Below are 14484 nucleotides of genomic sequence, written 5' to 3'. Positions count from 1 at the left end.
AGGGACCTGGCAGGAGATAATTTGAAGGGGGGCGGTTCCCCCATAATGTTTTCATGGTAGTGAATAAGTCTCACGAGATCTGATGGGTTTATCATGAGTTTCCGCTTTTGAATCTTCCTCATTTTCTTTTGCCGCCACCATGTAAGAAGTGCCTTTCACCTCCTGCCATGATTCCGAGGCCTCCCCAGCCACATGGAACTGTAAATCCAATTAAACCTCTTTTTCTTCCTAGTCTCAGATATGTCTTTATCAGCAGCACAAAAACGGACTAATACGCTGGCCCAGGGCTGGTCTCATTCACCTGCCAAGGGTGCAGGAAGATGACACAGGTGTCATGCATGTGCATTTTGCATCTGCAGCTGTGCAGCAGATGGCAACTCTGACCCAGGCTACCTTGTTTATTCCCAGTGCATGTCAGTTGTCCTTTGTCAACCTGGCCTGTCTTGGCTCCAATTCTGGCTGCCCAGCCACTGTCATCCACTTCCCTCCAACCAAGCATGCACTTCTCTTTTTGAAAGTATGTACATCAAAGTCTTGGCATATGATGGGTGTTCTGGAGAGAAGCTGGGGCAGCATACATGTGGAGCTGACCTTCAGCCGGGAGCAGACTGGAACTGGTGATGTAACGCATGCTTCTATTTTCATGGGAAGGTTAACGAATCTTGTCTTCACTTTGCAAAACCTAAGAATTCAACAGAGTCAACTCTGCCTTACAAACTCTGTTAAATTACTGAGAGTAGTTTTTAAAAATATTTCTAGATCTTGAATCCTAAATGTATTTTTAATTATCATTTTTCTTCAATAATACGTTTTAAATTTTAACATAAAAAAGACAATCTGACACAATTTTAATATTCTCTAAAGATTATTATAAGGATAGTGTGCAATGTGGAGAGATAAAGCCCTTTTTGTAGAATGAATACAATCATGACACAAAGATTTTCCATGTTTAGTATTGCTCAGTACATTATAAACACTAGCAAGTGGAATGCTATTTACATGAAGTTGAATAACTAGCCTTGATTCTTGGGCATCACTGTGCACAGAAAACAATGAAGTGGTTACAGTTGTTGCAGGTAAAGTTCCCGGTTTCACCAGAATTTCTCCAGGTTTTTGTTCCCTGTACTTTTTGTTTGCCTTGCTCCAATTCCATACTTCAGTACTATTCATTTATTTTAAACCCCTGTCCCCTTTTTACAAATGTAAAAATCTCATGCATTTTAAAATGTTGTTTAATATATCAAAATAAATTACATATCACGACTAAAAGCCAGTTTAAACAATGGGCTATGCATAGCCTTGACATCAATCTATGTTCCCCAACTCCAGACACCACCCTCTGCCCCCAGCAGATCCTCCCGGGGAGGTGGAGAGGCAATGGCCCATTCCCACAATCAGGAGCTACTACCATATAGGATCAGGGCAGGAACATGCTACAGGAAGACAAAAAGCAAAACATAATTGCTGAGTAATTCGTTGATCAGTTAATTGACTTTTTTAAAAATAGGGTAGTTGACAGGAAGGTAAGCCAAGTTGAAAAAAAAAAAAAGAAAGAAAGAAGAAGGCAGGGATAGGAGATTGTTTTCTGCAGCTGGGAGAGCACTTGCTGGAGAGTGGCATGGCCCAGGAGTTCACTGAAGGGAGTGGGGAAGAAGCAGAGAGCGGAGACACCCATTTTTACCAGATTTTCAAACAAGCAGCCCACCCTGAGATGCACTTTGTATTTGTCCCCACCCCGACGTCCACCATCAAATGAAGAGCAGGTTTTTCTCTCCTCTCTCCTTTCTCTTTTTCTTCTTTCCCTCCTGTTTCCTTTCTTATTTTTTAAAAACAGCTTTGTTGGGATATAATTCACATATCTTACAGTTCACCCATTTAAAGTGTACAGTTTAATGGTTGTTCGTGTTTTCAGAGTTGGGCAACCATCATCACAGTTTTTTCCATTTCCTTTGTTTTTTATTCATATATAATAATTTTTTTTTTTTTTTTTTTTTTTTGAGATGGAGTTTCGCTCTTGTAGCCCAGGTTGGAGTGCGATTGCACAATCTTGGCTCACTGCAACCTCTGCCTCCCGGGTTCAAGCAATTCTCCTGCCTCAGCCTCCGGAGTAGCTGGGATTGCAGGCTTGTGCCAACATGCCCAGCTAATTCTTGTATTTTTAGTAGAGACGGGGTTTCACCATGTTGGCCAGCTAGCCTCGAACTCCTGACCTCAGGCGATTCCCCGCTTCAGCCTCCCAAGGTGCTGGATTACAGGCGTGAGCCGCTGCCCCCAGCCTCATATATAATAATTATATACTTTTGGGGTATGAGTGATATTTTGATACATGTGTGCAATGTATAATCATCAATTCAGGGTGCTTGGTCTATCCCTTACCTCAAACATTGACAATTCTTTGTGTTGGAGACATTACAATTCTTCTCTTCTAGCTATTTTGAAACCTACCCTAAGTTATTGATAACCGTAGTCTTCCTATTGTAGCATTGAATACTAGAACTGATTCCTCCTGTGTTCTGCCTGCCCTAAAAGCTCTCCCTTCAGTGCCCCTTTCTCCTGCCTCCTGCCCCAGTTAACTCTAGGGTTTTGCCCACAGCACAGCACCGAGGATGCTGCTCACAAACAACCTCTTCCCGCAAGCTTCATCCATCCAGGGCAGGTGAGAAAGATGGTGGCACAACCAGATGCCCATGCCATGAAGGGGAGAGACAGGAATAGTTGAGCCACATGAGTTGCTACAAATGCCATAGATCCCGAGTGAAACGCCACATCCCAGACATGTGCCAAGCCTGTGCCAAGGTGTGTGAACACCAGCAATGAAGAGTGAAGACAATATTGCTTTGTCCAGTACACACATGTGGGGTTTGTACACAGCTCTGTTGGGGGAAGAACATCTTTAGATTTGCAAGCTAAAAATTATTGTTACCTTGAGTCTTTCTATACCCCCTTTTCCCACCAAAAATTTCTTCCTTGGAACAGTGGCAGCTGGTGATGACAGGCATGGTGTCAGAGGGAGGGCTGGGTGGGAAAGAGAAAATGGGCCTGCCCTTGGCTGAATCGACCTAATGAAACATGATGGAACATTCACAAGACGTTTTCTTCTGAGATTGACAAGGTAAGGCCCGCTTTTCCGCCTCCTCTGGGTCTCTAATTGAGTGTGAGTAATGAATATACATGGAGAGCAGCCCTGTCAATGTGCAAGGATTTTGCATTTTGCATTTGGATGCTGCAGCGCCACTCTCTGCCTCTGTAGTTTGGGAGAGGAAAGGGTGGCCGACCACATGCTCCCAGTTACCCACAAAATCCTGTCAAGGTCATACATTGGTGAGGATTTGATAAAGATTGAGAAAGAACTGGATGTAGCTAACAGGAGACGTCTGAATAAAGGAGGTGTGATTTCAGACGATGAACAGCCACGTGCTACCTTGACGAAATTAACCAGGTGCTCAGGGCTCGTGGTTACTTACTTGGACACCAGGTTTATCGACTTAGGACAGTGAGTGCCAGAAGTGGACTTATTCAAATCTCTGCATTTTTCATTATGTTGCATGTGGTTTTTAAGATCAAGAATTAATTTACTTCATAAAAAGTTGTTTTATTTGCTTTTTTTTTTATCTGTTTCTAATTTAAATATTTTTAAAATAACCAGGCACAGTAGATCGTGTCTATAGTCTCTGCTACTTGGGAGGCTGAGGCGGGAGAATTGCCTGAGCCCAGGAGTTCGAGGCTGCAGTGAGCCATGATCATACGATTACACTCCAGCCTAGGCAACAGAGCAAGTCCCCATCAATAAATAAAATCAGATAAAATAATCTTGATGTTACCTCACATTTTTAAAAAATACGTTTCCTTTATTTTGCGTTTTTATATTTTCAAGTAGAAGAACCAGTCATATAAGGTTTTTAGATACATTTGTAAAATTAGAATCAGTGAAAATTTCATTAGATTCTTCGGAATTTGGCTAGTCAGCTTCTTCTCTTTCTAAAATAAAATAATCATTTTCTGAATAAAGAAATGCATTTTTAATTACAAAGTTAACTGTAGGGTTTCATGGTATATTATTTTAATTCTCTGAAAGTCAGTCTAAACCAACCACTGTTCTTAATTATTTCATGGCAACTTTGAACCTGGGAATATTTCTTATTTCTTCTATACTTATTTAAAAATAATTCTGTAAGATGCTTCATAAAAGATTAAATCATACTTTTATTTATTTATTTTTTTTTTGAGACAGGGTCTCACTCTGTTACCCAGACTAGAGTGCAGTAGTGCAACCTCGGCTCACAGCAACCACCACCTCCCAGGCTCAAGTGATTCTCCTGCCTCAGCTTCCCAAATAGCCGGGATTACAGGTGCGCACCACTACCGCCTGGCTAATTTTTGTATTTCTAGTAGAGACAGGATTTCACCATGTTGACCAGACTGGTCTTGAACTCCTGACCTCAAATGATCCACCCACCTCAGCCTCCCAAAGTGCCGGAATTACAGGAGTGAGCCACTGCACCTGACCAATCATGCCATTAAAACATATATTTCAGTTGTCAGAAAAATGTGTTACTATTTGGAAAACAAGAAAATTGATGTAATAAAAAAATAAAAACACTGTAGATGGATACTTGAAGACATCCTGGCCATATCTCTCTGAACTTGATATTCCATATCAAATATTGGGATTCTGTTTTTGACACATAATAGACAAGAGGCTGAAATACACAATTAAAATAAAGTTAAAAACCCAATTTATCTTATATCCTTGAAAAAGTTGCTTTCTTAAAAAAGCAACTGTTTTAACAAAGCATCAATCCAACTTACATTCATTACTTAAACAAGAAATGTAGCATGCATTTATGGAAGTCATTTTTTTACCAGCATCAACTGTTTCTAACAAAACCAAGAGCCCAGAAGTAAGTCAGAATCCTTCTTAACACCAAGAAATGCTATCATAAATTCAACAGCCTGAAGCTGGTTCTCTCAATCCTAGAAAAACAACCTTTAGAAAGTTTATAGAAATCATGGTTAAAACTTACATATAAAAAACTCTTATATAATTTAAAATGATAAGACAGAACAACAAGTACAGACAAGTCATGCAAAAGGAAAAACTAATTGTTAAGTGATATAAAGGAAAAAATACTAACTACAGAAGTAATCAAAGAACTTCAAAAAACATATTATTTAAATAAGCAAATATTTAATTTTATGAGAATATTCAGTGTGTGTAAGTCAGCTCTTTCTTATACTAGTGATGGACATAGAAGTTGCATAGCAGTTCTGAAATGTAATGTAAGAAATAATTATTTACCTCCTTAAGGAAAGTTGTCCTCTTTAACAAAGTAACTTCCTTTCCAGAGCTCTATTTTAAAATATAATTCAAACTGTGGACATAAATTTATACACAAAGATATTTCTCCCTGCACTATTTAACAATTTATAATAGCTAAAAAAAGGAAACAAGATAAATTCAAAAATAGGTTCCAACTTATGCAAATTTAAAATATGGCCATGATTGAAAATTATGCCTGCAATTTTAATGAAAAACATTTTCAAATATGTTTCATATCCTAAGAAAATGTCCACAGAATAGTACTAAGTGAAAGAATAAATAATGCAAAGTGTTATATACAGTATGATCCCCATGATGTAAAACAATGTAATATAGATTATACCATTAAATGTATAAATAATGCCCACATATTTATGTATAAACACGCAAATCTGTATTTGCATGTTTATGTTTAAATATATAGAAACTATTTTAAACAGATTTCGATGTCAATCATGTTCTCTCTGACCAGTTTGCAAATTATATTTTCTATGATATTTTCCAGTTTTTCCAGATTTTCCACAATGATCCTATGTTAGTATCATGCTTAGAAAAATGACTCATTAAATAGAATGATTTTTAAATGCCACTGAAAGTCTAGTTGCTTATGTTATGGAGCCCCTTCTTTCGCAGATGGTGATTGGGTTTCCTGATTAATAATTGATTGGGATCAATAGCTGAGGAAGTAAAAGGAGGGCGAGTGAGTTTCCTAGCAGCTGGAGTTCTTCCAACCCTCAGCCCCAGGTGAATCCATCTTGCCTAACTGATACCACACACTCCATTAGAAAACATGACCCTTAACACACACTCGGAGAATCTGACACAGAGAATGGAAGCAACAAATCTATAAAACGTTGAGAAATGTTTATCTCTGCACATCTAAGTTGTGCAGTGTAACAGTATGGTTAAGCCATAGAGTCAGGCAGGCTGCATTTGAACTCAGTCCAACTCACCACGTAGTGACCAGGTGACCCAGATGAGACATTGAAATCATTCTGGCTCCGAGTTTCAAATCAGAAAACGGGGAGTGAAATGAGTACCTACTGGCCGGGCGCGGTGGTGCACGCCTGTAATCTCAGCACTTTGGGAGGCACAGGCAGGCGGATCACCTGAGGCCAGGAGTTCGAGACCAGCCTGACCAAGATGGAGAAACACCGTCTCTACTAAAAATACAAAATTAGCCGGGCTTGGTGGCACATGCCTGTAATCCCAGCTACTAGGGAGGCTGATGCAGGAGAATTGCTTGAACCTGGGAGGCGGAGGTTGAGGTGAGCCAAGATCATGTCATTGTACTCCAGCCTGGGCAACAAGAGCGAACTCTGTGTGAAAAAAAAAAAGAAAGAAAGAAAAGAAAAAAGAGTACCTACCGCTGTGAAGTGTTGAATAAACTAATTTACAGAAGGATGGAGAACAGTGCCTCACAATGAGAGATTGGGTTATTGTTATTGTCATTTTTGAAATAATATCGGAAAGTCAAGGTTTCTTAAAGTGTGACTCTGATGACCACTTGGAAGATAATGAGGTAGAAAGCTGGTTACAGATGAACAGTTTTGAAACTCACCCAACTCTACCGAGTAAGAGTTTCTGATGGATCCCAAAAATACGTATTTTTGACAATCTCCACGTTTGTTCTTATGTGCATCTAAGATACACTGTACTAAAAGCATTATAGTTTTCTATAAATATTCCGATCTCCTCAAGGTAAAGTTTAAAAATGTTGAGCAATTCTGCTTAAGCAGCTGAGAAGTGCATTTATCTTCGTAAATTGATATCTAAAAAAAATAAAGAAATGAATTGAAACATTTTTTCTCAGATAATTTTATTTCAAAGAGAAAACCTTTCATTATTAAGAAAATTCATTTATGTGGAACACTTTGTTCTTTGAAGAGTTTGGTTAAAGGATGTGTTATTGTATCCATGTCTATTTTGTGTATAAAGCATAATTTTATACCCATTGTCTCATGAAACACAAGATTATATTTGCTTCAATAAAGATTCCAAAGCGTCCTAATTTTCTAAGTTATGAAGTGCTTATGTCTATCCATCATCAAGCAAAATTTCGTGCTTCCAAATAAAAAGAAATGCAGTGAGAATTTGCGTGCTCAAAATGGTATAGAAGACAATGTCTTATTTTAGATTTCTTTTTCGTGCAGCCTTTCTTACTCTCTGTCCCTCATAAATACAACATTTAAAAAAATAGTATTGAGAACACACACTGTAATAACAGAGATGGGATCATTTTATCTCTGTATGTTTATAAGGTGCATTCTGGCTCACAAAACCTGAAGCCTTCTGCCCAACCCTGGGGGCTGGCTCTCTCAAAACATATCCACATGGGCTGAAGGGGAATCCAGCAGCTGGCCTGCTACTCTGGCCCCTGGCCTCATCTGAGGAGTCAGGCTGGGGCAGAATGGAAAATTCATCAAAACCACACACAATTCAGATATAAGAGAAGCAAATCCTACATGGCAAAAATGCACATTTATCTCAATACATATAGACCATAATTGCAGTTAGGCGTATTTCTACTAAAAATTCAAGCATGCATAATTGTAAAAGTTCCTCTGTAAAACAGTTTTACTTTGGTAAGCATTATCAAGGATGATTTTCCTGTCAATTTTAAATTTAGAATTTTTATCATTCTAAAACCATATTAGCAAATTAATTCAATTTATAGGCTCTACCTCACTTAAGTAGATGATTTTGTCTAGGTTTCCTTGAAATAAATGAGGATTTTGGATGACACTGATCTCTTTAATTATACTAAAGAGACAACCATTTATTTTAAGTGCATGCCATTCAGTTATTTTTAGCTCATGGTAAAAATCAAAATACTCATTTAAAAGGCTGAAGAAATGTGTGCTTGTTTAATGGGGGAGGATAAAGAAGCATGCTGAGGCAGCTGTGAAAGTTGTCAGAACCAAAATAGAGTTCCTTGTGTTAAATTGAAAAAAAAAAAAAAAAAAAAAAGACAAATAGAGCCAGAGAAGGCTATGAAAGAGAAGGTTCTCATGCTTGCATGCCCAATAACAAAACTATTATCAAAGACTCTGCAAAACAACTGTAATCTTACACGTAAGCCACCACAACCTGACACAAAAACTTATTCTTTGAGGACATAAGCCCAGCCACTGCCTGTGCAATCTTGGACTGGCACTACCCTTATTATTGATACATGTAACCAAGGACAATAAATTCAAAACAATCATGTAACACTCTTCAATTTTCCTTTCCACTCTTTTGTGTTCCCTTACCTCTCTGAAGACCCAGTTTACTATGAAACATGTATTCCCACTGCTGTGACCTATTGCCAAATAAACATCATTTTTCTTTTAGAGAGCCTTCATAAACTTATGAAGATTATGGCTACTAACAAAAATTACTCATGTCAGCCTCCCAATATGTGTCAAATTTTCATTAAAAGTACCTCCTGCTCTCACAGTCAGTCATTTGGGGACGATTAGAGTAGACTTTAACACATCAGTGGTCAAGATGACTTACACAATTTGGGGGTATGCCACCCTGCTCCCAAATGAAACACTCAACTTCAATCAGCTAAGGGCTCCATAATGCTGAAAATTATACTGCTTTTCTTTAGTCTATATTAGACTGTCTTCAAAACTCATTCCCATCTGCCTTATCAAAATACTATCTTAGAAAGCTGAACTTAAGTGTGTCAGTGAAGCTTGGAAAATGGTAAAGTTTGGAGAAAACGTGATTCAACAGCAGGTGGGTCCCTCTGAACGGGCCCATCATATGGCCTCCTAGGGGCACATACCCCGGAGGGACAGAGTGACTACATGACCCCAGTGGTAGTTGTCATTTGTCTTGGGTTTGTTTAAAGAGGTATCTGTCTATGAAACGGTGATGTTTTCTTTCTAATTGCAAAATTCCCAAAGCTAAATAAATAAACGTGACCCTGCAAACCTACAGTCCTTTTTTTAAAAGTTTGACTGGCTTTATACAAGGTTCATTTCAAACAGGTCAAACTTGCTTAAAATGGAGTGTCTTGCCACTAATTGTTTTCATTTCAATTGTGATGAAAACTTAATGTTTTAATCAAACTGAGAAAATGTTAAACCAAAAAGATTTTATTTTTAGCCAATAATATCGTACTTACTCCATTGTTCTTTTCCTCTCCCTCCAGAAAATAAACAAGGAGAGCAACACCTTTTAAGTTGAAGATAATCAACTTTTTCACTGTAGGAAAGACAAACCTTTTAATTCCATTATTTCATTAGTCTAATCATATCCTTCCCCAGAAAAGACTTCCAACCCAAATGTGACTTCCTCTAGCTCTTAAAGCTCTATAACCAAGGACGGGTCCTACTTGCTCCCCAAGGAGGCCAACAAGCTGGATTCCAACCACCCCTCTTGAAGGCAGCTGCACAAACCCCCACACCTTGCCCAGGGTCATTTGCCTCCGCTCTAGCTCTGAGCCTGAACAACTATCACACACTCTTGCAAACTTATGCAGACTTTTATTTTTGAAAAAGAAAATTCATCCAGACTCTTGAGTTAGATATTTTCCAAAGCCATCATAATATTCTGTGGGTAAATGAGGCCGAGTAAAGCACATCGCTCCTTTAGTCTATGACTACCGCATTTCCAAGCTTTTAACAATAAATGGAGGCACCCCTTGCTATCTGAACTCTTCCGCTTCTCTGTCTTTCTCTTTCTCTCTCTTTCTCTTTCCAAACTAATATACTTAAGTAGATTGGGAAACATTTTCAGAAAATCCCCTGTGATCCAAATTTTTGAAATTTATTTTCTGAAACTCAGGCACTAAACACTATTCTAAGATGTGATGAGTTGGCAAGAGGCCTGGGTTCTAGTTTATCCTCATAACTTTTTATTATTTGGGGGACGCTGAGCCTGTCACTTAACCTCTGAAGGTCTTAGCTGCTTCACTGAATCTAATCCAGCAAACACTTATCGTCTGCCCAATGTCAACCAGGCACGTCGCCAATGCATGGCAGCGACCTATGCAGGTTGCCCTCCAGACCTGAGCTGTCCAGTTAGAGTGCTCAAGTGGGTCACTGGTGAGAATGTGTGAACCGCTGTGAATGAGAAACTGAATTTCAAGTTTTATTTAATTTTCATTAACTTAAATTTAAATTTAAAAACTGATGATCCTTCATCCAGTTATTGGAAAACTTGAAATGTTTGAAACAACTTGAGCAAGTGAATATAGCTAGCAACAGTTAGTTTTATAAAGTCTAAACATAGACCAATTATCTCCAATAAGAATTAAATATAAGGGTTGAGATGTGTTGTAAGAACACCTATTTTGAGAACATACATAAAAACGTGTAAAATACCCATTAACAATTTTTCACATTAATTGTATGTTGAAATGGTGACAGTTTGGATGTACTGGGCTAAATAAAACATATTTTTACCATCATCTCACTAGTTTCATTTCTACTTTTTAAAAATACAATGACTGGGGCTCACATGGGGCTCATATTATATTTCCGTTGGGCAGTGCAGCTTCAGAACTCCAAAATAAATTATTCCATGGAACATGCCTGCTCCATCTCTGCCTAATTTCCCACGTCCCATGGAACTATCTAGGTTTTTAGGTGTTTTCCTGTAGAAAACCCTGCTGTATTTCCTTCTCAACCCTTTGTACCATGCTTACTTCTGGGTCTTTCCAAAACAATAGCCCTCAGAGAGCACAGCTTGTTGCGATACATTTTTTTGCCCTGCTGCTTCTTCCTGTATGTTAAAATTCCATGAGGAAACGAACAGTGTGGCTTGCTATTGCACTCTCAGTGCCTGGAATAGCAAGGTGCCACCACACTGAGCAGGTGCTCCCAGTAGGTGGTATAGAAAACAGTGCATATCCATGTTCTTGAAAAGTGTCTAAATTTAAAGCTGGAAGGTACTGGCAAGGTGTTTTCGCTGTTGCTGTTTTTAATATGACAATTCACCTTAAATTAGAAAGACACGTAAATTACTTTAGAAAAATGTTTTCCAGGTTTTAAAGAACCACAGGGCAAAAGTCATTTCATCAGAACCATAAATGATGGTACATAAAACTTAGTTTTTAATATTTTTACTCCAATATTTTGAATTAAAATTGGTATATCTCTGGTAACATGCAACTATTTTCTCCACTCATACAGACAAAAATAGCAAATAAGCAAATTAATTTCTCCCATTGTAAGTACTTCTCAAGATACAAAAGGCTAACACTCAAGTCCTCAATAAATCATATATTAGTAAAGCAATTTGGAAACAGACACATCAGTTCAATCTTTTGTTTTTTTCTCATTATATGCTTTAACTTGTGCAAAAGAGAGAGAGAATGGCTTTCCTGGCACCTCTGATTGTCATTTATGGCTTACATAATACACAACATGAGGATTGCTCTTCACATTTTAATTAGATTCAATCCCCATGCACAACACTATATGGGTTTGCATGTTATTGCTAAAATGTAGAAATAATAGAGCAGTATTCTTTGAGAATTTCTTTTGCCATCTTGACTCCCATTACTAAATAGTTTTTGCCTTCATTTGTCTTTTAATTTGATTACTATAATAGCAATATCATCATTTAACACAAATGAGCTCATTCTCCCTGTGTATGCACATATGTGAGAACTCTTTCTGATGGAGGGATGCTGAAAGAGCAAACAGATCTTACAGCTATGTCAGGAAGAATATGGTCTGTCTGTCACATTATCCACAAGGCTTCTGCCCAAAGTTAATTACTGATCAGGTACCAAAACTGTGAGTTCCAGAGCTGAAGCCAAGGACAAAACCTGCTTGCACTCCAGTGGGATTCTGCTTTCCTCCCTTAATTCTTTGCCAAAGAAGCTCTACCAAGGAGATTTATACCCCAAGTCCCAACAGTATAGACTCGAAACACAAAAGATCCACTATTGCTGCTTTGGCATTTAGAAAAGATAAAAAGCACTGGACTAATGTATAGGGTGAGTTAGTAGAAACAAGCTAACGTAAACACATTGAATATGACAAAGGAGAGTCACCTCAGGAATACTGAATAAGGACCTTGGAAAATCCTCTCCTCTGTAACAGCAAAGAGAACACTGACAAAATGATCCACATCACCATTTTAGAACTGTAGAAGTTAACCAAAGACTTGCAACCATCTGAGAAATGTTTGTTTAATAACAACAACTGAATCTTGAACAGTGAGCTAAACAGTGTGCCTTGTGACATTTTTACTTTCTCTTCTATCCTTTACTCTCCAGCTCTACAGTAGCCTTGGAAACTAACAGCCTTGCAATCATACTAGACACAAAAATCAGCAGCCTACGAGCCACTAGATAGTGCAGAAAGGGTTTGAAGTTAATCCCCAAAGCCCCATTTCTAGAGCATTGTCCATGTTTAATCTATTTACAAGTTCCATGGGAACACTGGCATGCAAGGCTCATCTTTATTCGACAATAAGAACAAGCTCACTGCAAGCAGTCTCTTCTCCAGAACATTTCCTGAAAATAGTTACTGGAAATTGCTTAACATTATGGCTGCCTAAGCAGTGATATGGTTGGGGCAAATGAGGAAGAATCTTTTTTTTTTATTATTATACTTTAAGTTCTAGGGTACATGTGCACAATGTGCATTGTTTGTTACATAGGTATACATGTGCCATGTTGGTTTGTTGGTTTAGGTATTTCTCCTAAAGCTATCCCTCCCCCTGCCCCCATCTCCCAATAGACCCCGGGGTGTGATGTTCCCCGCCCTGTGTCCAAGTCTTCTCATTGTTCAACTCCCACCTATGAGTGAGAACATGTGGCGATTGGTTTTCTGTCCTTGTGATAGTTTGCTGGCAAGGGAGACATCATGAGCATTCTGAGGAAGAATCTTAAAGGAAAACCTGGTGAGTGAGATGTACATAGACTTTGAGAAACTCTGGCATATTCCTGGGAAGGAGGAAGGCCATGTGCGTGCGCAGAACAGTGGGCAGACTTGGGAAAGACCTGAGAATGCCCTAATATCTCACCTCTGGAGGACCTTGAGAGCCTGCAAAACAGAAAGTAAAAGCTTTCAAAGAGTGGTGACCTTCCTCCTGGAGTGCTGAAGCCGTGCCCCAATATGCACACAGAGTCCCATGGCAAAGGCTGGGATCGTTATTGGCTCAAAACATTTTAGGAAAATCTGAAGCCAATTATTGGCTTACACTAACCTAACTAAGCGAAGACTTCAGTGGCTGTAAATGACAAAGGATACGGACTTTAAAGAATTAGTCCAGGAAAGTTACTAAACAAACAACAACAAGAACAAACCCTGGGGTGGGGGGTTCCAATTTCCAGATTGGCAACATTATATTATTTTAAATACCAAGTTTTCAACACAAATTTATAAGGCACACAAAGAAACAGGAAACTATGGCCCATACACATTTTTCAAAAAGCAATCATTAGAAACCTTCCCTGAGGAAGCCCAGATGTTGGACTTACTAGACAAAAATTTTAAGTCAGCTTATAAGTATGAGCAAATAACTGAATAAAAACATGTCCAAAAAAAACTAAAGAAGACTGGGCATGGTGACTCATGCCTGTAATCCCAGCATTTTGGGATGCCAAGGCAAGAGGATCACTTGAGCCCAGGAGTTCAAGACCAGCCTGGGCGGCATGGCAAAACCTCATCTCTACTAAAAAATACAAAAATTAACTGGACATGATGACACACACCTGTACGCCCAGCTACTCAGGAGGCTGAGGTGGGAGGATCGCTTGAGCCCGGGAGGTCTAGGCTGAAGTGAGCTGTCATCATCACTGCACTCCAGCCTGGGTGACAGAGTGAGACCCTGTCTCAAAACAAATAAACAACAACAACAACAAAACTAAAGAAAATTATGAGAAATTAAAAAAAAAAAAAAAACATGAACCAAGTAGATATTCTGAAGCTGGGAAGTACAATAACTTTAATGAAAAATGTATTAAACTGCTCAATAGTGGATTTCAGCTGGCAGAAGAAAGAATCAGCAAACTTGAAGATAGTTCAATTAGACTATCCGGTCTGAAGAGCAAGAACAGAGAGAAAAAACAATAATAAAAAAATGAGCAGGGTCTCACAGACCTGTGCAGCATCACAAAGCTTACCAACATATGCATAATGGGAGTTCCAGAATAATAAAAGAATAAGAAATGGGCAGGAAAAAATAATTTGAAGAAATAATGTCTAAAA

At 38.6% G+C, this 14484-nt stretch overlaps 1 long non-coding RNA gene across 9 annotated transcripts in view; it reads right to left on the bottom strand.

Moving 5' to 3' along the window:
* The window catches only part of LOC102118671 (uncharacterized), a 135803-nt gene that overhangs the window by 101604 nt on the left and 19715 nt on the right, over window positions 1-14484 (bottom strand). The gene's annotated exons all lie outside the window — the stretch shown is intronic.

Source organism: Macaca fascicularis, chromosome 17 (assembly GCF_037993035.2).
Source record: "Macaca fascicularis isolate 582-1 chromosome 17, T2T-MFA8v1.1".
In the NCBI taxonomy this organism is placed as follows: Eukaryota; Metazoa; Chordata; class Mammalia; order Primates; family Cercopithecidae; genus Macaca; species Macaca fascicularis.
This window is presented reverse-complemented; position numbering and strand designations above follow the sequence as displayed.